The 24089-nt window shown below is 48.4% G+C and overlaps 1 protein-coding gene across 1 annotated transcript in view; it reads right to left on the reverse strand.

The window, feature by feature from the left end:
- The window catches only part of LOC147726126 (uncharacterized), a 689775-nt gene that overhangs the window by 244094 nt on the left and 421592 nt on the right, over positions 1 to 24089 (reverse strand). The gene's annotated exons all lie outside the window — the stretch shown is intronic.

Here is a 24089-nt window from a genome sequence, read left to right on the forward strand (position 1 = left end):
TGCTGGTCAGGGTGTGTTGGCATTCCTGGGGGTGCAAGGGTGGGGGGAAGGGAGAAACAGAGTGGGGAAGGCACAGCGGCCGGGCCAACAATTATGGCTCATACTGTCAGGGTTGTGGCAGCACCTATGTTAAGTACCGGCCACTCCCTTTCTGCATTTTGCTGCTAGGTGACAGAAGGCCCCTTTGTTTCTGGGACCAGCCAGACACAGGTAAGGCAAGGTGGGTGAGGGGAGGAGGGAGCTGCCAGATCCATTGGCTTTCGTTAACTTTTGTAATAAACGACAGTCCAAGATCCATTTAAGGATAAACTTTATTCTACACCCACCGGAAAGTCTGCACCAGCAGCAGACACCGCAACTGGCACTCCAACCACTGCGGTTTACACGTTCTGCAATTGATGTAATTAACATTCCTAAAAACAAACACTAGACTTAAAGGGCAAGTTACAACACATCTCCCCTTTACAAAAATATTGTGAGAGAGGGAAAGAAATAGAAGAAAAGTAAAGTCATTAAGGGGTAAGGGATGGAGAACGGGAGAAAAGACACTTCACAAAAATTACTTAAGGCAATAATCTTGTAAGTAAATGTAAATGTGTGTGTCTTGTAAAGCGCACTGCTACCCGGAGGTGTCCTGGCGCTATAGACCGCTGGGGAACCCATCCTGGCTTTCCCTGTGAGATGTTCCCTCCTGGGTATCTCCAAGGTGAAACCAGGCATCCCCGGCGTTTGTGAGGGGCCGTTGTGGAGATGAGGCAAGCTAATGCCCAGAGTTGCCGAGTGTGATCCCTGGTTAGAGTAGGCACCGAGGTGAGAATTATCGAGTCCGCTGACCCTGGTTCACGACCCTGCCGCGTCGGGGATTGAACCCTGGTCCCGGGCCGTCCTCTGCTTCCAGGTCTGCCGCCTCTAACCAGTGAGCCACACCACTCCAGTATGATGGTGACCTCTTAGCTTTAGTACTGCGAGCAAGAAGATCAAAACAAACTCGGTTGTCATTACACTGAGAGAGACCACCCTGAGGCTGACTGTTCTGAGGTTGAAATTTACACTGAGAGTGATCACCCTGTGGCTGACTGGTCTGAGGTTTAAATTTACACTGAGAGTGACCACCCTGAGGCTGACTGGTCTAAGGTTGAAAGTTGACATTACCATCCTCCCTCACACATTTTGTCAAACGGAACATGCTTCAAACATCCGCACCAGCGAGCATAACAACATTCTTCATCACTTTGGTAATGCGCCTGGGGCCAAAATATTTAGTTTCACCTTTTGGTGACCAGACTGCTTTTTTCACAAACACAAGATCAACCTCTTTCCAAGCAGATTTCCGTGCCCCCATTTTGGTATCAAACCTACGTTTGTAATTGTTTTGGTATCTTCTCACTCTCCAATTGCTCACAACACAACCCCTGTCTTTTGCGCTCAGCCATAAAGGATTCAATTTAGAACCAGCTGCCCTACCCTTGAGTTTTTTTTAATGGGGAACAACCGGTCACACTGTTGGGAGTATTCCTGTGTGCCCATAATTTTTCTCTGAGGATGGGTTTGAGTGGAACTGTCATCTCTAAAGCAGTCTGGGTGGAGACTCTGACCAGTCTATTCATGCTCTCCAATAAACCGTTAGCCTGGGGAGCATTGAGGGCAGTTCTGTGATGTGTGATGGATCGATCCTTTAGAAAATCTGACATCTCTTGGTAAGTGAATTGGACCCTGTTATCTAATACAAGAATGTCAGGAACACCCTCACACGTGAAAGCGTCCTTGAGAAACTCAATAATGCTCTTTGTCACTATAGAACTCATGCAGGAGGCAGAGACCCATTTAGACATGTAGACATGAAGGCCAAATCTCTCAGAGGAAGACAAAGTGTCGAATGGGCCAACAATGTCCACTGCAAGTTTGGACCAGGGACGTTCAGGTATGGCAACAGGTGAGAGAGGAGTAGTCCTCATTTGTCTCGATTTTACATTCCCTGCACATATGGTACAATCCCTGCAAGTATTTTCGACTTGGCGGTCAACCTCCGGCCACCAATATTATTCCCTGACCCTTGCCTTTGTCAAACTGTGACCAAGGTGTCCCTCATGTGCAAGATTGATAATTTTATCTATCTTCAGAAATGGGGGTATTAATCTCTTGCTTCAGAAAAGCTCTCCCTGCAAAATGTTAAATTCATCCCAAACATTCCAGTAACCTTTGGCACAATCAGGAACATTTCTCAAAGAAGGCCAACCATTGACAATAAAGTCCATAACTGGTCCCCTTGCTTTACCCTCCACGTAACATGCTTCCCATTCTTCCTTATTAAGAGCTGACTCTTTCACACAGGAAACAAGGCAGTCAGGACAGCTGGCAATATTCTTCTCTAAAGGCATTCTAGAAAGAAAATCAGCCGGAATATTTTTAAGACTAGGCAGGTACTCCACAGAAAAGTTATATTCCCAGAGCCCCTCAATCCACCGCTTGATCCTGGGGGTGGTGCTCTCGACATTCCTACAGGAAAACATGTGCACAAGGGGCTTGTGGTCAGTCCTAACCAAGAATGGTAAACCCTACAAGTAACATCTAAAATGTTGATGGCCCAGGAGCAGGCAAGAGCTTCACGTTCTATCACCGAGTAATGCTCCTCCGCTCCTTTCAATGAGCGGGAGGCGAAACCAATGACTCTTTCACTGCCATCCACCATCTGAGATAGGACTGCCCCCAAACCCTCACACTGGCATCTGTGGTCAGGATAGTCTTTTTGTGTACATCAAAATGATCTAAAGTTGGCACGTATGCAATTTAATTTTTCACTTTGTTAAAGGCATTAACACACTCATCAGTCCAATCGAAGTCAGCACCCTTTTTCAATAATAGTCTTAAAGGTTGCATCACACTAGCAAAATTGTACACAAACTTAGAGCAATACTCGGACAGTCCAAGAAAAGACTTTACTTGGTCTCTGTTAGAAGGAAGTGGTTCCTGTAATATTGCTTCTGCAAGGTCAATCTTAGGACTGATGCCCTCACCAGAAATGGAGTGCCCCAGATAGGATACCGAGCTGACCCTGAATTTACACTTCTCACTCTTTAAGGTGAGTCCCCGTTCCACCAACCTAGATAGTACACGAAACAGAACCTCATCATGTTTGACCCTATCTTGTCCGTCCTAGTAAAATAAGACAGAATCGATTCCTGACAAAACATTTTTCATCACCATCTGAAAGCATGCCTCAGCGCTTGCCAAACCAAATGGCATCCTAATGAATCTGTAGGCACTTAAAGGAGTTACAAAGGAAGTTAAAGGTTTTGAATCCGCGTGAAGCAGAATCTGCTGATATGCTGCTGATATATCCATGACACTCAACAAGCAAGCACCTCCTAACTTTGTCAAAGCTTCATTGATATTTGGCAAAGGTTGCCTGTCAACCCAGATAGAGTTATTTAAGTTCCTTAAGTCCACACACATCCTAATTGTTGTGCCCTTATCCTTAGGGGCCAAAACAATGGGAGCCAGCCATTCCAAGGACTCGATTTCCTCTATTACTCCCAATTAGTGCAGTCTGTCAATTTCCTCTTGAAGAGGCTTCATCATGAGGTCTGGCACCTTCCTTAGTCTGTGCACAACTGGTTTTGCATTATCTTTAAGAATTATTTTGTGGCTGAAACCGCTATGAAGACCAAGCTACTGGAGTTCTGGACTTTTTGGTTCCGTCCAGAGGTGTCAGGGAACAACACCCAAAGACCCCGGAGTTCCACCTGCCTTGGTGCACAAATGAACAGAAACACGGGCTTCTCGATGGTGGCGTCAAAGACCAAAGGTTTATTTACTGCAGGGACACAGAAGTCACAGAAACTACGCATGGGCAGTAACTAGGAGCCTGTTCAAATTGTACAAAGAGGGTTGCTCCTTATATACTGAATTTTGGCCTTTAGGCGAATTCTTTACATGTTAGTACATTCCCAAACCTTTGTGTCATGAACAATAAATATTTGGTGTACACAGGAATCGTCGACAATATCTGATGTCAAAACATTACGAACGAGGGGTTCGCACTTTTCCATCATAATCTCATGTCAACTTTTCATTCAAGACCCGGACCGCCTCATCGTAAATTTCGTTACCTCCCCCTAATAAAGGCCCAGAAGGAAAGGAGCAGAGCCAGGTGCAGAAGATAGAAAAGCAGGATAAGGGATGTTTGTGGGTTGTAAATGGGCAAGGCTACCGGCTTCGGCCGCCCAATCGTGATCAGGACAATGGACACGAAGACCAGTTTGGCAGGACTGGCCTCGGGCAGAGGAGGCAGTCTTTGTCGAGTCATGCAGCTACAGCGTGATCTGGTTTAAGGTACACGTGTCATGAAAGAGGTGAATCTCCGGCTAAGGCTACGTGTCCTTAATCGAAATGAAGTGATCAGAGGTTATTGCGTATGTGAGGGCAAGAAACACAAAATGGCGGCCATGATCTAAGATGGATGCCATGGGTAGATCAGAAATGTGTCTGTTACAGGAGTACTCTTGCTCGTAGCGTAGCGAAAACACCAGGTTATGCTAAATGGATCATTTGCGGTTCGCTGATACCAATATTATGTATTTCCGACAATATTGAAAACACGGGTTCAAATCGTCACGGAACCTCAGACCCTCCTTTTGCCCTTACATAGGCAATTACTCAGTCTATGTCAGAATCTAATTCTATGCTCATCAGGTCAGTGACATGCTGTTGTATCATCATCCTTTCTCGTGCCTTTTCTCCAAACGCAGGTGGTTTTCTAAAACAAGTTGCAGCACCAAGACTACACAGAGCAGGACCACACTGGATAATCAGGCAACATGAGAACAGAAATACTAAGATGACACCAATGACCATTAGAACCTTCCATCCCCACGCTGAGATCAGAGTCCAAAACCACTCCACGAAGGACCAGTTTCCCTTGTCTACGTGAATAGAGTCGGAAATCTTGTGTAGCTTAGAGATCGCCTCATAGACTGTTGGAGCATTATTAGGGATAAAGACACAGCAGCTCGATTGGATCATTCTGCATACCCCACCTCGATCTGCAAGGATAACGTCTAGAACCATGCGGTTCTGCAACGTCATGAGTCTATCCGCCTGAAGCTCAGCTGTCAAATTGCTAAGGGCACCAGCAGTTTCGGTAATAGTAGATTCAACTACCCGTGTTAGCTGACGTATGTTTCTACTATTGGCCATAGGCCCCCAGAACGGAAGGAAGCCTTTGAAAAAGTCTCTGGCTTCCTGACCAGCAGTGTCTTCCTTGCTGAAGACACCTCTCGCTACTCTGGTTCTGTGGTAATCAGATGAAGCAGTGTATGTCGGAGGCAATAATCGAGCAATATAGCATGATCCTGAAAAGTCGGCAGGCAACCATGTATAAGCTCTATCTCGACAGATGAAGTAGGTACCCCTAGCAGTAAGAAAGGCAGGGGAAGAGTTAGCCGGAAACACATAAGTCTCTACGCACTCACTCCTCCCTAGCTGAGCTCTCGGATTTCTCCCATTACCTTGCAAACAGACCTGACCTCGGTGAGGTACGACCCAGATTGGAGTTGAGCTTTTACGCTTGCTTTCTCCTAAACTAAGGCGATACTCTGAAGTATTCCAACTTAAATACACTCGCAATTCGTCTCTAGGGTATGATGGAGTATTATTGACGTCCTTGATCATGTCAATAATTCCCTGGACTAAAGCTTTGTTGGCAGAGTTATATTTAGTGGAACGTGGTGGACGTGGAGGATAGGTCTCAAGGGCATAAGCAAAGATGGTTTGAAGGGCCTGAAATGATCCATTGTAGCTGAAAGGCAAAACCAGATAAGGAATACCTTTATCCATAGTGTGGGGTATCAAGCCACACACCCAGCAGTCTGTAGTGTTAACTACCAGTTGGTGTTGGTGCAAGAGCTGTACAAAAGTGTTGTTAATGAACTCTGAGCGTCGGGCTTGCTCATGTTCGGGAAACAAATGAAAAGAATGTATAGAAGAAACAGTAGAAGTAGCAGGATCAAGGGGAGGTACTGTAGTAACTGGCACAAAAATCAAATTTATACTGAAGACGATTCCACCCACCAACATTATCAAAACAATCAAAAATGTAATGGCACATTGCAGTAAAAAGCATTTGCTGTGAAGAATTCTGTAAAGTCTGTTTCTGCGAACATAAATCATATTTTCTCGTTGCAGCGCAGGAAGCTCCATCTTCTACAATCCGCTCGCGACCACTGATGATGTGTACGTAGGTGAAAATGCCTCTATCAGCCCTGGGAGTTCCCAGAACCAACAGAAAGATCGACCTTGTGTCAGACCCCTGCAGATTCAACTAGGCACACAGCCACGACCCTACGGCTACCCAGACGGCAAGGCAATTTTAAAAACAATAAAACAATAGCAAACTTCCTGGCTGAAGGCAAAAGTTCAGAATTTCAAAATATCACAATGGGCAGTTGCCTGCTTTATTTGTCCATTTTACGGTTTCGTAAATTATATCTTTGCTTCGCAGGTACTGTCTGATCGGCAAATAACGTTTCACTGGTGGATGTTGCAGTGTTCAAGTTCGCAGATGACAAAGTTCTTTCTGATGCAGGGGACAAATGTTCAGAGTTCAAAGGAGTCTTTTCAGGAGGAGAGTCAGAGCTTGGAGTGTCCGTGATCAATTCGGCATCGCTGAAAGGGATGAATTCTGGCGTGCTTTCAAATTCGGAGGAACCAATTCCCTTCTTCACCCAGTCGTTGTAAGGAAGTGGCAAAGGCACACGCTTTACATGGGATGCATGCACCCAGTGCTTGCGTCCAGCCACACGAACCGCTGTTCTCGTTGCAAGTAGGATTTGGAAGGGGCCGACAAATCTCGGCTGAAGGTTCTTCGTCCTCGCGAAATTTCTGATAACGACAAACTCGCCTGGTTTCAGCTGATGCCCTGGACTCTCCGGAGGCTTTGGTAAAGCATCGAAAACCTGTTGGTGAATAAGACTCAATTTAGCAGTCAAGTCGTAAAGGTAGTCTATCAACATAGGATATTCTAGAGAACAAAACTTTTTAGGCCTTGGCACACCCCAAATATTTGCCGGGCGGCCAAAAACTATTTCGTAGGGGCTAAGCCCCACTCTAGAATGTACAGTTGCTCTCGTTGATAACAAAGCCAAAGGAAGTGCGTCTGGCCAGGCCAAACCTGTGGATGCTTGTATTTTAGCTAGTTTCAGCTTGAGGGTGCCATTATAACCCTCCACTAAACCAGCAGACTGGGGATGGTTCGCACTGTGGAATTTTTGTTTCAGACCTAGGCCGGCACACACACTCTGCATAACTTTCCCTATGAACTCACTTCCGTTATCTGACCATACAATCCGTGGCATTCCATACCTAGGGAAATATTCTTTGAGAAGAATTTTGGCAGTTGATAGGGCAGTATTGTCCTTTAGTGGATACGCTTCGATCCATCTGGAAAAAGCACAAACTACTACCAGGACATATTTCAAATTATTACAGCGATCCATGTGAATGAAGTCTAACTGAATCACTTCAAAGGGACAGGAAGGAGGAGCGAAATGACCAGCTGGAGTTGGAGTTCCCTTGCCAGGATTATGCATCAGGCATACCATACAATTTTTCCCCACTCTCTCTGCACACTTACTGATCCCATCATTCTTCCAGACTGGAGCCAACATCTTACAAATTCCTTTAGAACTTATGTGCGCTACTCCATGCGCCATTGTCACCACTGCAAGCACATACGCATCAGGTAACATCCATCGCTGCTGTTCTGTCAAATCAATCCAACATCCATTCGAATCCAACTTGCCCATACTTTCTCTCCATACACGTTTTTCTTCCTCAGTTGCTTCTTTCTGAATCTCTTTCACACTTTCCATAGTATCCTCACACATTCCAGAGTCAGCAATCCATCTTGCAGACGTAGCAACATACATTCTGCTCATCGTGTCTCTAGCTGTCTGTTTAGCAATTTCATCAGCAAAAGCATTCCCACGACCAACATCATCCGTGATTGCTTTATGAGCACTGCACTTTACAATCGCAACTTCAGTCGGCAAGGTTAGAGATTCCAACAAGTCGTTAACTAGCTGACCATGTTGGATCTTAGTCCCATGGGACGTAATGAAACCTCTTTCTCTCCACAAACGGCCAAAATTATGGGCCACGTCAAATGCGTACTGACTATCTGTAAAGACATTCACTCTCTTTCCCTTAGCTAAAACACACGCTCTTGTTAGAGCTATTAATTCTGCAGCTTGGGCAGAATTCTGACTCACTCTTGCAGTCTCCACAATCGTCTTTAAAGTCGTTACTGCGTAAGCAGCAGTCACATCACCATTCTCCAATTTAAAACATGACCCGTCCACATACAGCGTACCATCTGGATCGGATAGCGGAGTATCCTTTAAGTCGATGCGTCCTTTTGTCTCTTCCTCCGTTTTAAAACAACAATCATGTGGCTCGGAATCACTCGACTCTTGATCAGTCGGCAACAGCGTTGCTGGATTCAATACATTACATCTTTTGATCTGAATATGACTCGCTAGTAATGTCAGCTCGTAACCAGATAGTCTCGCACTGGTAAGGTGTTGTGTCTTCGTTCGATTCATGAGTGTATCCACTGCATGAGGAACCATGACCACTAACATGTTGTTCATCACCAAATCAGCAGATTGTCGAATGGAAGCTGCAGCTGCCGCTGTAGCTCTCAAACAACTAGGCAACGCTCTAGCTACCGGATCTAATGTTGATGAAAAATACGCACAAGGGCGTTGTTTATCACCAAATGTCTGTGTCAGAACACTCAACGCGCAACCTTCTCTCTCGTGAACATAGAGCGTGAATGGCTTACTGTAATCAGGTGTACCCAATACAGGAGCTGAACATAATGCTTTTCGTAATTCAGTAAAACTCTCCTGACATTCATCAGACCATGGCACCGGACTCGGAACATTTTTCCCAGTCAAAGCTACCAATGGTTTTGCTAAAAGAGAAAAATTTGGGATCCACTGCCTACAGTAAGAGGTAATACCTAGAAAGGCACGCACTTCTCTCTGCGTGCGAGGAACACTCATCTGCGTAATTGCTTTTATTCTCTCTGGGGTCAACTTCCTTCCCTCCTTTGACAAGAGATGACCTAGGTAGGTCACTTCTTGGCAGCAGTATTGCATTTTCGAAGGTGACACCTTGTGATTCAAATTAGACAAATGATGTAATAACGAGATCGTAGCTGCTTTGCAAGTTTCCTTATCATCAGCAGCCACCAAAAGATCGTCTACATATTGTACTAGAGCGGAACCTGGAGGAAGGACAAAGGAATCTAACTGGCTTTTTAATGTTTGACTGTAAATAGATGGGCTCTCACAATAGCCTTGTGGAGCGCGTTTAAATCTGAAACTGCGACCTCCTAGACAGAAGCCAAAAATATCTCTGCTTTCCTCGGCTATCGGAATGCTGAAAAAGGCATTCTTCAAGTCGATGACTGAGAACCAAGTAGCTGTAGCAGGAATCAATGTTAACAAGGCAGTAATGTCTGGAACTACTGGAAATTGCGGAACCACAATCTTATTAACTTCCCTAAGGTCGATAACAAACCTATACACTGGAGGCTTTGTAGGATCAGTTCGCTTCAGAATCGGTAGTACAGGACTGTTACAGACATTTCCTCTCGTTTCTTCAACCACACCTTTCTTAATCAAATCTTGCACAATCAATAAAAGTGCACGCTCACCTTCACTAGATATTTTGTATTGAGGAATTCTTGGAAATTTTACATTTGCTTTCAAAGTTACTACATATGGTGGTATTTCTAAAAGGCCTACATCGTTAGGACCAGTCGCCCAAAGAGAATCAGGGAGAGAACGTAGCTCTGGCGGGAGTGCATCCATTGACAAGTACATCGGAGAGGTGATATTTTTACCCAATGTAAGCTGTACTCCTTCCGGAGAACAGTACAATGTCGCATATAGTCGTTTTAACAAATCTAAACCAAGCAGATTTTCATTACAACCTGTCGTCAAAATCAGGGGTGCTTTCAAGTGACACGGTCCAACAGAAATAGACAAAGGACCAGATATCGGGTTGTAAACAGGGGCGCCTGAAAAACCTACAGAGACATTTGTTGAGCCGGACAAAGGTGCGCCAGGGAGTTTCGCATGAATGATAGAACTTTTTGCGGCACCAGTATCCAACAGAAACGGTTCGACTACACCTGATGTTGCTACTGCGACATAAGGCCCACTCTGATCCACTGGAACTGATACTACTCCCTCTCTCTGTCCATGGCTGTCCTAGTACCCATTTTGCTGAAATCCCTCATCCACTTCACAATAGTCTTCAACAAGATATTGTTGAGATCTATTTTGCTGGGTAGACTGTCCATTTCGTTGATCAAAGTGATTGGAAGGACGATCATTCGTTTGTGGAGGCATAGCACCTCGCCCTCGACCTCTAGAATTTTGCACAAAACCACCACGACCTCTCTGAGCTGCTGCTGCATTATTTTGCGCTAAGATCGGACATTCATTTTTATAGTGACCCTCTTTCTTACAGTACGCACACTGGTTCCACTGATATTGAGGCCTCGATGTACTATAATCTGTCCTTTGATACGAGTTCTGTTGCGTATTAGTCTGATTCATGCGAGGCGGATACGCCTGCTGCAAAAGAACTTTAGTCTTTAAATCCTTCGTTTTCTTATCTGATTTCTCTTTTTCCTCTTTATCCCTATTTTCGTAGTACTGTGCAGTCGCAAGTATTTGCGCAGTTGTGGAAACAGCCCACGCACTCTCGGAATCTTTCAATTTGTTGCATAACTCAGGTAACAAATTATGCACAAATTTATCGACAAACAGTCTCTGTCCTCCTTCTGTGCTCATATCCTGACCACTATGATCTACAAAAGTCTCTTCGAACCTCGTGAAGAAGTCGGAGACACTTTCGTCTTTCTTCTGCCTGCATGCGGATAACTTGTCCCAATTAACACGCAATGCGGGCATCAGAGTCTTCATTAAATCAATTATTCTACCTGGAAGATTAGCAATTAGGGGTTCAGGCTTTGCACCACCTACTTGCTGACCATCCGCTGCAGTGATAGCTGCCCAATCACCACCTAAGGCAACTTGATGATCCTCTCTACGAATTTTAGCCCACACTGGTTGCGGAACTACGTTCCCAAATAACATATCGATGTCTGCTAGGTTCATTATACAAGCCTCAACTGTCTGTGTTAATTCCTTATAATATCCAGCAGGATTCTTACGCGGATCTGGCAAGGCCTGTTTTACTGCTAGCACTTCAGCTCGTTTCCACAAAATGTGTATCCACACCCTTTGGAATTGCGCTGGAGCGGCTGCAATATTATTCGGTGCGTCAGCTTGCACAGCTTCGCGCCAAATTGGAGGAACCTCCCTCATTGGATATTGGTGACTTAACTTCGTCTTGCTTTTCTCTAAATCTCTTGGTGAATGAAGTGATGGATCATTTCTATAACTTAAAATCAGTTCCATCGCTTCTTCTATATTATCACCCACTATCATTCCAGCAGCAAAGTCTTTCTGAACCTTAATTAAGTCTTCTAAATTTGATTCAACATCGTCTTCTTCTATTTCTTCACGTAACAACGAGCACATCTCGTCAAAGACGTACCGTTGTGTTGGTTCTTTCCACTGCATAAACGTATCTAGCACATCTCTTGTATTATATCTCCTACTCTTCGAAATCCATCTGAGAGCCGTGGAATCTAAAATTCCCCGTTCCTCAGTACTTGGAAGCTGACTACGTCTCTGAACAGAGTCAGAAGTAGGAGTCTTGATTAAAGTTTTATAGAAAGGAGACAGAATGTTAGATACAGAATCAGTAATTCTTCGACGAACAGAAAGTGGAGTCAACACACTCGCAGACGCAGAGAACACACTAGAGGTAGGAACTGATAGCGGGACAGTAGGAGTATCGAGAAAGATAGTTTGTGGAACAGTAGGTGTAAGCGAGACAGATACAGGTATAGAAGTCGGCAATCCAGGAGGAGGAGGAGCCGTAGGAACATTTACATTGACCACAGGAGGTACAGGAGCTTGATTCTGAGGGACAGGAACAGGAATACCAGGTTGTCCAGCAACCGGCAATTGTACATTCGGTAAAGGTGGAGCCGTAGCACCTTGTGCATACGGTGGAGGTGACCGTAACAAATAAGACAACAGAGGATCGTTTTCAGAGTCCTCCAGAATCTTAGCTGTTTTCGATGGCAAGGCTGGATAGCACTTGTCGATCGCTAAATTGTGTTCTCTAATGGCCACTTCTATGGCTTTCTCACACTCGTTAGCCTGCAACTGCTTAGTTGCTTGTTCTAAGGTCAACTCTTCTTGCTCTTTTTGTTCTTTCTTTAACCTTTTCATTTCTCTCTGTTTGGATTCTTTTCGCCAGTAACGGAAAGAATCAAACATTGCCGGCCGGGCTTTCTTTCTAAACAATTTCGCTTCTAAATTATCAAGAATTTCGGGTTCAAAGCTTCCATGCAGTGGCCAACTAAGGACACCATCTTTCTCAGTATATCGGACCCACACCTCATTGTAAGATATAGGACCCACACCATATTTACAATACAAGTCATATAGGGGAGTCCCAATCGGAGGAACCAGACATGAGTCCTCCAATCGTGAGTCACTGTTGCAACCAAAACAAGACAACATACAGTTTTTCCGACCTACCATTTTGCAATCCGGAACACAAACAAACAAAAAAAACAAGAAACAAATATGTGCACCTGAACCAAGAACTTTAGGCCTACCAAAACGAACTGATGTATCGATACCCAAACTAAACCAAATAGATTATCATAACTAGAACAACTAGTGATAATCTTACAAAACCAAACCAAACCAAGAACCGATCAAGGATTTTAACAACCCTCACAAAGTAACTAGCTAGCAACCACTAAATACTTAACTGAGGCACTGAAGACGTCACCAAGGAGAAACCCGTCACGTTTCGCCGTACTAAGGACTGCACCTCGGGTCCAAGACAGGGCGACGGTCAAGGCAACGGACCACTGCAGCCGTCCTGAACGGGAACCCTCGTGGAAGAGAACGTCGGGCCACTTTTGCGATATGCCGGGATCGATGAAGTGGGGCGCCTCCCTCAGGAATCTTCACACGAAGCTTCTCGAACTCTTCAGGCTTTTGGACCGGTACCGAATGACGTCGCCCCACGTTGGGCGCCAATTGGAGTTCTGGACTTTTTGGTTCCGTCCAGAGGTGTCAGGGAACAACACCCAAAGACCCCGGAGTTCCACCTGCCTTGGTGCACAAATGAACAGAAACACGGGCTTCTCGATGGTGGCGTCAAAGACCAAAGGTTTATTTACTGCAGGGACACAGAAGTCACAGAAACTACGCATGGGCAGTAACTAGGAGCCTGTTCAAATTGTACAAAGAGGGTTGCTCCTTATATACTGAATTTTGGCCTTTAGGCGAATTCTTTACATGTTAGTACATTCCCAAACCTTTGTGTCATGAACAATAAATATCTGGTGTACACAGGAATCGTCGACAATATCTGATGTCAAAACATTACGAACGAGGGGTTCCCACTTTTCCATCATAATCTCATGTCAACTTTTCATTCAAGACCCGGACCGCCTCATCGTAAATTTCGTTACCTCCCCCTAATAAAGGCCCAGAAGGAAAGGAGCAGAGCCAGGTGCAGAAGATAGAAAAGCAGGATAAGGGATGTTTGTGGGTTGTAAATGGGCAAGGCTACCGGCTTCGGCCGCCCAATCGTGATCAGGACAATGGACACGAAGACCAGTTTGGCAGGACTGGCCTCGGGCAGAGGAGGCAGTCTTTGTCGAGTCATGCAGCTACAGCGTGATCTGGTTTAAGGTACACGTGTCATGAAAGAGGTGAATCTCCGGCTAAGGCTACGTGTCCTTAATCGAAATGAAGTGATCAGAGGTTATTGCGTATGTGAGGGCAAGAAACACAAAATGGCGGCCATGATCTAAGATGGATGCCATGGGTAGATCAGAAATGTGTCTGTTACAGGAGTACTCTTGCTCGTAGCGTAGCGAAAACACCAGGTTATGCTAAATGGATCATTTGCGGTTCGCTGATACCAATATTATGTATTTCCGACAATATTGAAAACACGGGTTTAAATCGTCACGGAACCTCACTACCCACTGAAAACCCCAGGATACTTTTCTATAATGTCCTGAACATCACTTTGTAGTGAAACAAGCATAACTTGATCAGACGCATTCGGGTTCAAAATAAAACCAAGGTCTCTTTGATGACACCAACCAAGGAGATTATCACCTCGCTTGGCAACATAAACTTTGCCAACCGTTTCGCTGCCTTTGAACACGATGGGCTGTATGGAGTGTCCTAGAAAGTCAATAGTTTGTCCTCCATACCCTACAGGGTTGATGTCAGGTGGCAAAAGTTTTATATTAATGGTCTCAAAATGGAATACCAAAATTTGTCGCTCAACAGGGTATACGGTGAACCTGAGTCGGCTAAAACTGGGACAATCTTATCGCCAATGCACATGTCACATTTCGGCATGGTCACAATACCAGTGTCTACCAGCTTTACATTATTTATGGGCTCAGGTATGTTATCAGGGATGCAATGAATCGCTTGTTGAGAAAATTCATCATCGTGTGTTTTGGACCTGGCCCTTTTTGGCAGGTTCACCCCGAAACTTTTTGCTTTTTCCTAGCCTGTTTCTGTGACCTGGTGTTGGTGATTTTAGGCCTCTGCACACTTTTTCACTGCGGTACAGTGTAAAGTGCATGTGTGTGGTGAGAGTGACCTGCCCTCCAATAGGAATGAATGGGGAATATGTATGCCCATGGTAGTTCCTGATGTGTGGGGAGTGCAGGGTCGAGTTTGGTATGTGCGAACTTGTGAGATTGAATGCTGCGTAATGATATATGCGGCATGATTGTGTCAAGTGTAGAAGTGCCACTTTTAGAAGTTGGCATATTTGTGTATTTTGTTTCTGGTGTGTGATTGGCTGAGGCTGGCTGGTGAGCCTGGTTCCAAGAGTCTGGGAGGGTCTGCCCCGGTGGTGAATGGAGTATTTAGCATGCTGATGTGAGGGGAGGAGTGAGCCTGGGCCTGCTTGTGGATTGACTGTCTGGTTTGAGGGTCCTGAGTGAGACTGGGTTTTCCCCACACAATGCTGGCTCCACCCCCTGGGGTGCGTCTGATGTCCCTATCCTGGCCAGTGAAAGGAATTCCCTATAACCAGTTCTAGCTGGTCTCACACTGCCTGCACCCTGCTAGACAAAGGATTACTCTGTATAAAAAGGGGCTGTGTCCCCTTCTAAAATGTTCATGTTTCTAACTTGAATCCTGCCAGGGGCGTGCTGCTGCTTGGGCTCAGGGGAAGGCTTGCCTCCCTGGGCCCTGCCCAGCCCCTGGATGCCCCGGAGGACTCTTTGGGACCCTGCTGCCTTTCATAGGACGATGGGGGACTTTGCTTTGCCCTGAAACTTCCCCTTTTTCTGGCTTTGCCCCTTGGAATCTCTGGTACCTTTGGCAGCATGGAGAAGCTGCATTTTACTTCAGGGATATTGGCCCCCAGCGCTTAATAGCGCTTTAGTCTGTCCAATGGCGCTTAGGAGGTGCTGTAATTGTCCCTAGCGCTTGAAGTTGTCTCTAGCGCTTCACTTTCACTTTCGCGGCTGCCCACGCCGCATTTTGCCCGTATTTTAATTATTAATTTAAATTCGGGTGCTACCCCGTGTATGGCGCCTTAGCGAGTGCCCACCTCGCTTCTATGCTTATTTTGAACTTCGAGGGTGCCCACCCCTCGTTATTGCCTCCGTTAAAGTCACTGCTGCAGCCCGGGGGAAAACGCCGGAAGGAGATGTCCGGCCCGCCGCCTGGTTGTAGGCGGGGCCGGGAGGACGTTATTTCCGCTTCCCCCTGCCTGGGGGAAGCCATGCTGTGCCCGTCCAGTCTCCCGTGAGGAGAGGGAGACCGGAGATGCTGCGGCTGAGGGAAAAGTAAGGCAGGAGCACGCAGGTGAAGTCCGCGGGGCTCCCGTGCTACGGTAGAGCCCGCCTGCTGCCAAGCACCGCCGCCCGGAGAGGAGAGGAAGCCGCGAGTGAAGCGGAGCCACCCCCGACCAGCCCGGTGAGTGTTGAAGGGCTGGGGGGTAGGCGGGAAGCTCCGGGCGGATGTTGTGTTGCCTGTGGCGGGCACAAGTTGGAGCAGCCCCGTTAGGCAGTGGGCTGCTCCCCGTGTATTGGCAGCACTAGCTGAGCCCAGATGGCTCCAAAGAGGGGGGCATTGTTGTATTTGGTGCCCCTGAGGCCCCAGGAGCATTGTCGTGCCTAGAGCCCCGTGTGGCTCCAACACTCAGGGGGGCATTTCTTTTGATCACAAGTCCCCAGAGGGGGACTCCAACGTTTGGGCATGTGTGGTGTCGGAGCCTGTTTGGCTCCAACGTGTGCAGAGTGTCAGAGCCTGTGGGGCTCCAACAGAAGCGCAGATTTGTCCTGAGAGCTAGTGAGAGCCCTGTCGCAGTTTTGTCTCCATCTGCCCAGCAATTAATGGGCAGCTGCACCGTTTAGGCGCAATTGGAGAGAGAGTCCCTGTGTGGGACAGAGATGGCACAGTGCAACGTTTAGGCCCTGTGATTGTTCCCAGGTGCCAAGCAAGTAGTGGGCACCTGCAACGTTTAGGTTTTGCGCCAGTGGCGCACCCCTGACTGGTGCTGCATGGCAGCGCGCCCTGGCATTCTGGACACAGGGCTCTTTAGTCCCTTTATTGAATGGCCAGTTGGCCTGGGGGGCTGATAGGTGAATAGGGTGCAAGGCCCTAAGGTGATTTTGCGCAATGTGGTTACCTGCTATGTTTATGATGGTAATTGCCTTTTGTGAGTTTTGCGCAATGTGATGTGGTGCTAGGAAATGTAATGCATTTATTATGATTACGCACCTTGATCTTACACCTCTGAAGGTTTTTAGGCATCATGTGTTTTTGTGCTATTGAGTTGTGTTCTGGCACCTCTGAATGTTTTTATGCATCATGTGTCTTCCTTGCTCTTACACCTCTGAATGTGTTTTCATGCATCATGTGTTTTCCTTCCCTGCACCTCTGAATGTGTTTTTGATGCATCATGTGCCTTGTTCTTACACCGCTGAATGTATGTTTTATGCATCATGTGTTTTCCTTCCCTACACCTCTGAATGTTTGTGATGCATCATGTGTAATGTGTTCTTGCTTATACCCCTAATTGTATTGTGATACTTAGGTGGTTGTTCTTTCTAGTACAGGTGGTCCTAGTGAGGTCCTGATTCCCTGTGTGACATTCTCCTAAGGAGGTTAGGGTTGCGTAGGTGGTACTTACCTGTTACCAGTAGTTACTGGTTGTGTGCTAATTTGTGCTACAGTGATTTTATATCCTATATTCTATGTTCTAGAAGTGCTATTTCTACTAAGTGCTGATTCTGACAGTGGCCCAAGTAGCCCTGTCCTGTAAATAATCCCTTGTGAATATTGCTCATGCCAATTGGCACAATGTATCTTGTGTGATTACTATCTGATGTGTTTTGACAATGCAAAGGTTATTTTGATATAAGCTTGTGTGGAGTTCCTTTTGTGGTGTGCCTAGGATGTTGTTGCTGTTGTGTGCGTGCGCAAATGCTTTACACATTGCCTCCGGGATAAGCCTGTCAGCTCGTGCCAAGCTACCAAGGGGGTGAGCAGGGGTTATCTTGGCGTGTGACTCCCTTGCCCTGACTAAAATGGTGGTTTCTGCCTAGCTTTGGCGTCAGCCTTAGCCAACCAGAAATAGCCAGTTCTAACAGTGTGGAAAATTGGCCGTGATTAATGTTAGCATTTAGCTGAAGCCATCTTGTTTCTGGCAGGCATTTTGTGTGCCATGTGCTCTTTCCTTCTTCTCTGTCATTTACCCTTGTGCTCTGCTCAAAGGACTGGCTATACTTAGCCTCTGCTACTCTGCACATGCTCAGTTGAGCTTGTAGCTGCCCATGCACGCTGTTCCCATGATGCACTGGGCCAGGGACAGACTAATTTGCATATAGCCAGGTTCTGAGCTGGGGTGGTGCAGTGAGTGTTAGAAACGGGACCCTGGCCGGCCAGGACTCGCGTCGAGGTCAGTCAGGGATCACCATTTCTAAGGTCAGGGCAAGGGAGTCACACACCAAGGCAACCCCCACTCGCCCTCTAGGTAACGTGGCGCGAGCAGTCTAGGCTAAACTTGGAGGCGATATGAGTTATGTATTTGCGCACGCACCCCAGCAACAACACCCAAGGCCCACCACAAAGGAAACTCCACACAAGGTTATATATAAAAATAGCCTTTGTATTACACCAAAACACATTAGATAAAACACACACTTTACAATGTGCCAGAGGCACGGGCAGAATTTACAAGGGATATGTACAAGACAGGGCCACCTGGACCACTGTCAGGAATCAGCACTTTTAGAACTTAGAATACAATACTTGTAGGCCTAGAACTTAGAACATAGAGCCTAACGGACAGTACCTCCCGACCTGGTTGCAGGGATAATGCGAGTGACCTCCTTAGTAAACTTGAGCGGGCGGCCCAGCGAAGCGGCACGACTCAGGGGAGAGTGGTGCGGCTCGAGGCTTGAGCGGGCCACCGGCAAGGTACAAGCGTTTCTCTGGGGCGACCAATGTGTGCGGCTCAGAAGAGGAGGGGAAGGCAGGATGCAGGCGACCCAGCGAAGCGGCGCGGCTCAGGGTAGAGCGGCGCTGCTCGAGGCTTGGACGGGCTGCCGTGCACGAGCTGCCGAGGGGGATGAGCGAGGCACATTTCAGCGAGGCCCCAGGGGCCCAAGGGAGATCAGACAAGTCCCAGCAATTTGTCAGGGCAGGCACAATAGAGTCCACTGGTCCTGGGACTCTGGTCAGGGGGCGAGCTCAGTATCAAGCCCTTGGCATATCACTTAGCACATAACAGAAAATCACTGTAGCAAAACAAGTAACTACTGGTAATCAGGTAAGTACACCCTACGCAATCCTAACCACCCTAGGAACAGGTCACGCAGGGAACCAGGACCTTACTAGCACCACCTGCACTAGCAAGAACAACCAACTAAATATCAACATACATTTAGGGGTATAGACCTGGGGACAAAACACATGATGTATCAACAACACATTCAGCGGTGTAAGGAACACATGACGCATCAACACACGTTCAGCGGTGTAAGGAACAAGGCACATGATGCATCTACAACACATTCAGCGGTGCAGGACAACACAATAGCGCAGTAATCACATTGGCACATAAATCATAAATGCGCCAGAATCACATTAGCCACCACCTGTGGCAGTCCCTAGACCAGCTGGCCTTGTTGGGGCTAGGACGCCCTGTGTCCCAGCGTCAGGGCAGGCTGTAATAAGCCAAATGTACACCAGCCTAAACGTGGCAGTTGCCCAGAAAGTGCTGGGCAACTGGTGAGGACAACGTTGGAGCCTCACAGGCTCAAGAACATGGCTGGGGCAGAAGGAAATGCCCCCGGGAGCCTCCTCCGGGCTCTGAACACAAATTGGCAGCCAAAGAGCCTCTCCAGGCTCTATAACAAATGAACTGGCCCCTGGGAGCCTCGTGGCTTCCACAGAACAAATGTGGGGCGTGGGAGTCCCTCACGAGGGACTCTGCATCCAAGGAAAATGCCCCCAGAGCCTTGTGGCTCTAAACAAACTATGGCCGTCGTTGGAGTCCCCCCTCTAGGGACTCAGAATCATCAGATGCCCCACGAGCCTCTCCGGGCTCGACAGAAATTGCGGCCGTTACGGTGGAGTCCCCCACTGGGGACTCTGAACTTGTGATTTCCCCCAGGAGCCTATCTAGGCTCCAATACAGCTGGCCAGGGCGGTGGAGTCCCTCTCGGGGGACTCGATACAGGAATATGGCCCCGGAGCCCTTCTCAGGGCTTCAAATAATCACAAGGTCGCGCTACGGGGGAGGGGCGGACACCGACAATGTGTCCCGACGCCCCTCTCCCTTGTCTGCCACTCACCGGGTGTCTCGCGGCTCGGCTCCTCTGCTGGGGCCGCTCTCGAGGGGCTCCTAGGCTTCCCCAGACCGGGGGAAGCAGGAGGGAGACTCGCCGGTCCTGCCCTCGTCCGGGCGTCTTGTGCCTGTCTTCCGGGTCGCGGCTGCAGCCAATAGCAGCGCGGCCCTGGGAGACTGGAGGCGGGACTTCCGGGTCGCCGTAGGCAGAGCGGCGGCCCGAGGGAAGCTCCTTTTTGAAGTGGCAATCCGGGGGCAATGCCGGGTGGGCACCGGCCTCCAATTAAATTAAGAAGCGAGGTGGGCACTCGCAATCGACAACAGCGGCAATGTCCCTGGCAGGGTGGCACCTGCCAGGGGACTTGAAAATTGGCCAGGAGCGGGGCAAACGCCGGGTGGGCACCGGCTCCCAAAAGTAAAGCGCCTCTAGCGCTGGGGTTTAAATCAGCGGCCAAAATGCGGCGTGGGCAGCCGCTAGGCAGGCAAAGCGCTCCTAGGTGCTAAAAGGCAATTTACAGCGCTCCCTGCGCTAAATGCAAATTACAGCGCTCTTAAGCGCTTAGAGGGGAAATCAAAGCGCTCCCAGGTGCCCTCAGCAGGGCAGAGTTCCAGCAAAAGTTCTTCAGGAGTCCAGGGGCTGGGCAGAGCCCAGGGGAGGCAAGCCTTCCCCTGGGCCCAAGCAGCAGCATGCCCCTGGTCAGATTCAAGCAGCAAACAAGAACATCTTCATGGGGTCACAGCCCCTCTTTTATACACCTTTTCCCTTTGTCTTTAGGTGCAGGGTGGGGGGAGAACCAGTCGCAGCTGGTTTTGGAGTACCCTTGATGGCCCAACCACCCCTTTCATTCATCAGGCAGGCTAGGGTCATCAGTCGCACCACAGGGGGCGGAGCCAGCATTGTGTGGGGGAAACCCAGCCTCATTCAGGACACAGGCACAGCCCCTCCCTCACATCAGCATGCTAATCTCTCCATTCACCACCGGGGCAGACCCACACAGACTCCTGGAGCCTGGCATCCCAGCCAGCTCCAGCCAATCACACGCCAGCACCTTCACAGCACATACACAGCCATGTCTAGAAGTGGCGCTTCCGCACAAGACACATACACGCCGCACATACCATTGCGCAGCATTCACTCTCACGAGTTCGCACATACCAAACTTGACCATGCACGCCTCACTCATCAGGAACTACCAGGGACACAGACATTCCCCATGCATTCCTATGGGAGAGCAGACCAATCTCACACACGCACTCAGGGAGAGGACGCACTTTACACTGCGCCACAGTGTCAAAGTGCGCAAAGACCAGAAGTCACTAGGCAAAAAGTTCAGGGGTGAACCTGCCAGAAGGGCCAAGTCCAACACAACCCCCTCCCAGCCAAAACGCAGGGGAGAACAATCACCACCGTGATGGACTTCCCTGCTTGGGGCGATAGAACACGGACGCGGGCCCGCACTGCAGGGACACCCTCCGGTTCTACGCCACGTCTATCCATAAAACAAGCACATACTTAAAAAAAACAGGCCCAACTAGGCTACCCCACTGGTACTTCTTAGTTGTCCACGGCTAGGACCAGGCCCTAGGCCACCCAGATACCACTGGTCCCTGCCAATACATAGAGTGGGGGGTAGTAACCCCTGGCCTACAATAGCCATTCTCCACTCCCTTTCTCAGTGTAGTTCCAAACTACCACTGATCCTCCAACCTAGGGTCCGCACCCTCAGGCTGACCAGAGGTCACGGGCAAGAATGCCCCACCCTACCTCTACTTCTGAAGCACCCTCCAGAACACACTCTCCCACCTGGGATTCAAATTCACCGGATGCACTGGGGTCAGAATTCCTCTGACCCCCTTCCAGAGTTCAGCACCCTCCCACTGTAGAACAGGGTCCCTCCACTTAAGGTAGGCCCCACCTGCTCTCAGGGTAGTACCACAACACTCAGCCAAGAACCCTAAAAATTCCTGCTAGGCCTGTACCACCCCTTCTGGGAAACACAGGGTCTCTTCACTTAAGATGAGCCCCACCTGTGTTCACAGGGGTACCCCTAGAAGACAAACCGGCCAGGACACTGGCTACAGTCGCCCTGCCATCCAGGACAGGCAACCACCTGAACTTGGCTCCCCAACCTAGGGACGCTACCCTTTGGTTAGATGCCTGGCGCACCAGGACTTCTACAAGTTGAAAACAAAAATCTAAGACTTTCTCTCCTCCTTCAGCAGCAAGGCAACCACTGCAGGTCAATCCCCCATACAGCTTACCCGGTTCCTTCTCTTCAGGCAGGAGTTCCTTCTTGTAACTCCAGGACACTACGTACAGTTGCCCTTACGTCCAGATCCGGACACACCGGCTACTGGCTCCCCAACCGAGGGACGTACCCCTTTGGTCAGATGCCTGGCGCACCAGGACTTCCTTGAGGGTGACACATAACTAATGTGTCGTGTACAAGTCTGCCTGACACTCAGGACAGAAGTGGCATCACCCTGGTCACTCCTTGGCGACACAACCCTTCTGGTTGGCCCCTGACCCACTGGTTACTCCACTGGGGAACCTATCCCCCTCGCACCCCTCCATCTGGACTTCTGCACCCTCCCAACTGGAGCGGTACTGCCAGATAACAGAACTACTAGAGCCCTGCTTACAGGCGCTCCACGTTCTCTCCACACAGGGAGATCTCCCTAGAAGGACGCTCCATACGGACATGCTAGGCTCCCTCACCTGGTGTTCCTAAGAACAAAACACTCAGACTACGAAGACCAGGCTTGTGCTCCTCTGAGCCACTTCCACCACACTGGGCTGGAAGACCAGAACCTTTCCTTAGGGTCACTCCCCAACAATTAACACAATGGCACAGGGCAGGGGAAACTCCCATGAGCTTCAGGCCCACCCATGAAATCATGTTCACTGATGTTCTACATTCTTCAAATACTCTGGGAGATCTTCCTCAAATTACCTATTGGTACAGCCTAGGCCCCCGACCTGACGTTCCCTTCAGAAACAGTCCAGGCCCTGACACTGGGTTTCGGGCACCTGGAGACACGCAGTCCCACCCACTCCTTCTCCTCTTGAGACAGGACGTGAGCCCCTACACCGAGACCTAGCTGGGCTACACTTAACCTCTTCCACCACACTGGGCTGGAAGACACCTCAGCCACTCCTTTTGGAATCACTCCATCCCCTATGCCTCTCTCCTCCCAGAACATTACCAACTCCAAACATCTGTCTCTAAATAGACCACAGAAATCCAAAAGCAGGCTCCACTGTCTGCAGACGTTCTTGGGAAAAGTTTAACACACAGAACTTTAGGTATCTGAGCAAAACAAGAGTACACAAGCATTCAGCAAGCTCCCCATCCAGAGAACTCACACCACTTGTCCAGTGCAACACACCATTCATCCACACACACCCCTCCCCAGACTGGTAAGGCAGTTTCTACCACCCCTGATTTCTCAACCTGACCACACGTGACACAGGTACCATAACTCCAGGGCAGGGACGGGGACACATGCACTGAACACACTTATGCTGCCACCACTGGATCCCACCCTCATGGTGAATCCAGAAAACACACTGCACTTAGGGGGATGATCTACCCTCCCGAGCTAGGGACACCTAACTCAAAGTGCACAAGAAACATATTTCCACAGAAATGACATTTTTAGCAAACTACATACAATAATCCCCAAAATGTGATTTATCTAAAATGCAGAGTTTTGTAGTGTGGCCTGTCGCCACTGTGGTACAGCGCAAACACAAATCCTTATCCTCACCGCTGCGTCCAATGTTAGAAACGGGACCCTGGCCGGCCAGGACTCGCGTCGAGGTCAGTCAGGGATCACCATTTCTAAGGTCAGGGCAAAGGAGTCACACACCAAGGCAACCCCCACTCGCCCTCTAGGTAACGTGGCGCGAGCAGTCTAGGCTAAACTTGGAGGCGATATGAGTTATGTATTTGCGCACGCACCCCAGCAACAACACCCAAGGCCCACCACAAAGGAAACTCCACACAAGGTTATATATAAAAATAGCCTTTGTATTACACCAAAACACATTAGATAAAACACACACTTTACAA

This window comes from Lissotriton vulgaris, chromosome 3_1, assembly GCF_964263255.1.
Source record: "Lissotriton vulgaris chromosome 3_1, aLisVul1.2, whole genome shotgun sequence".
Taxonomy (NCBI): Eukaryota; Metazoa; Chordata; class Amphibia; order Caudata; family Salamandridae; genus Lissotriton; species Lissotriton vulgaris.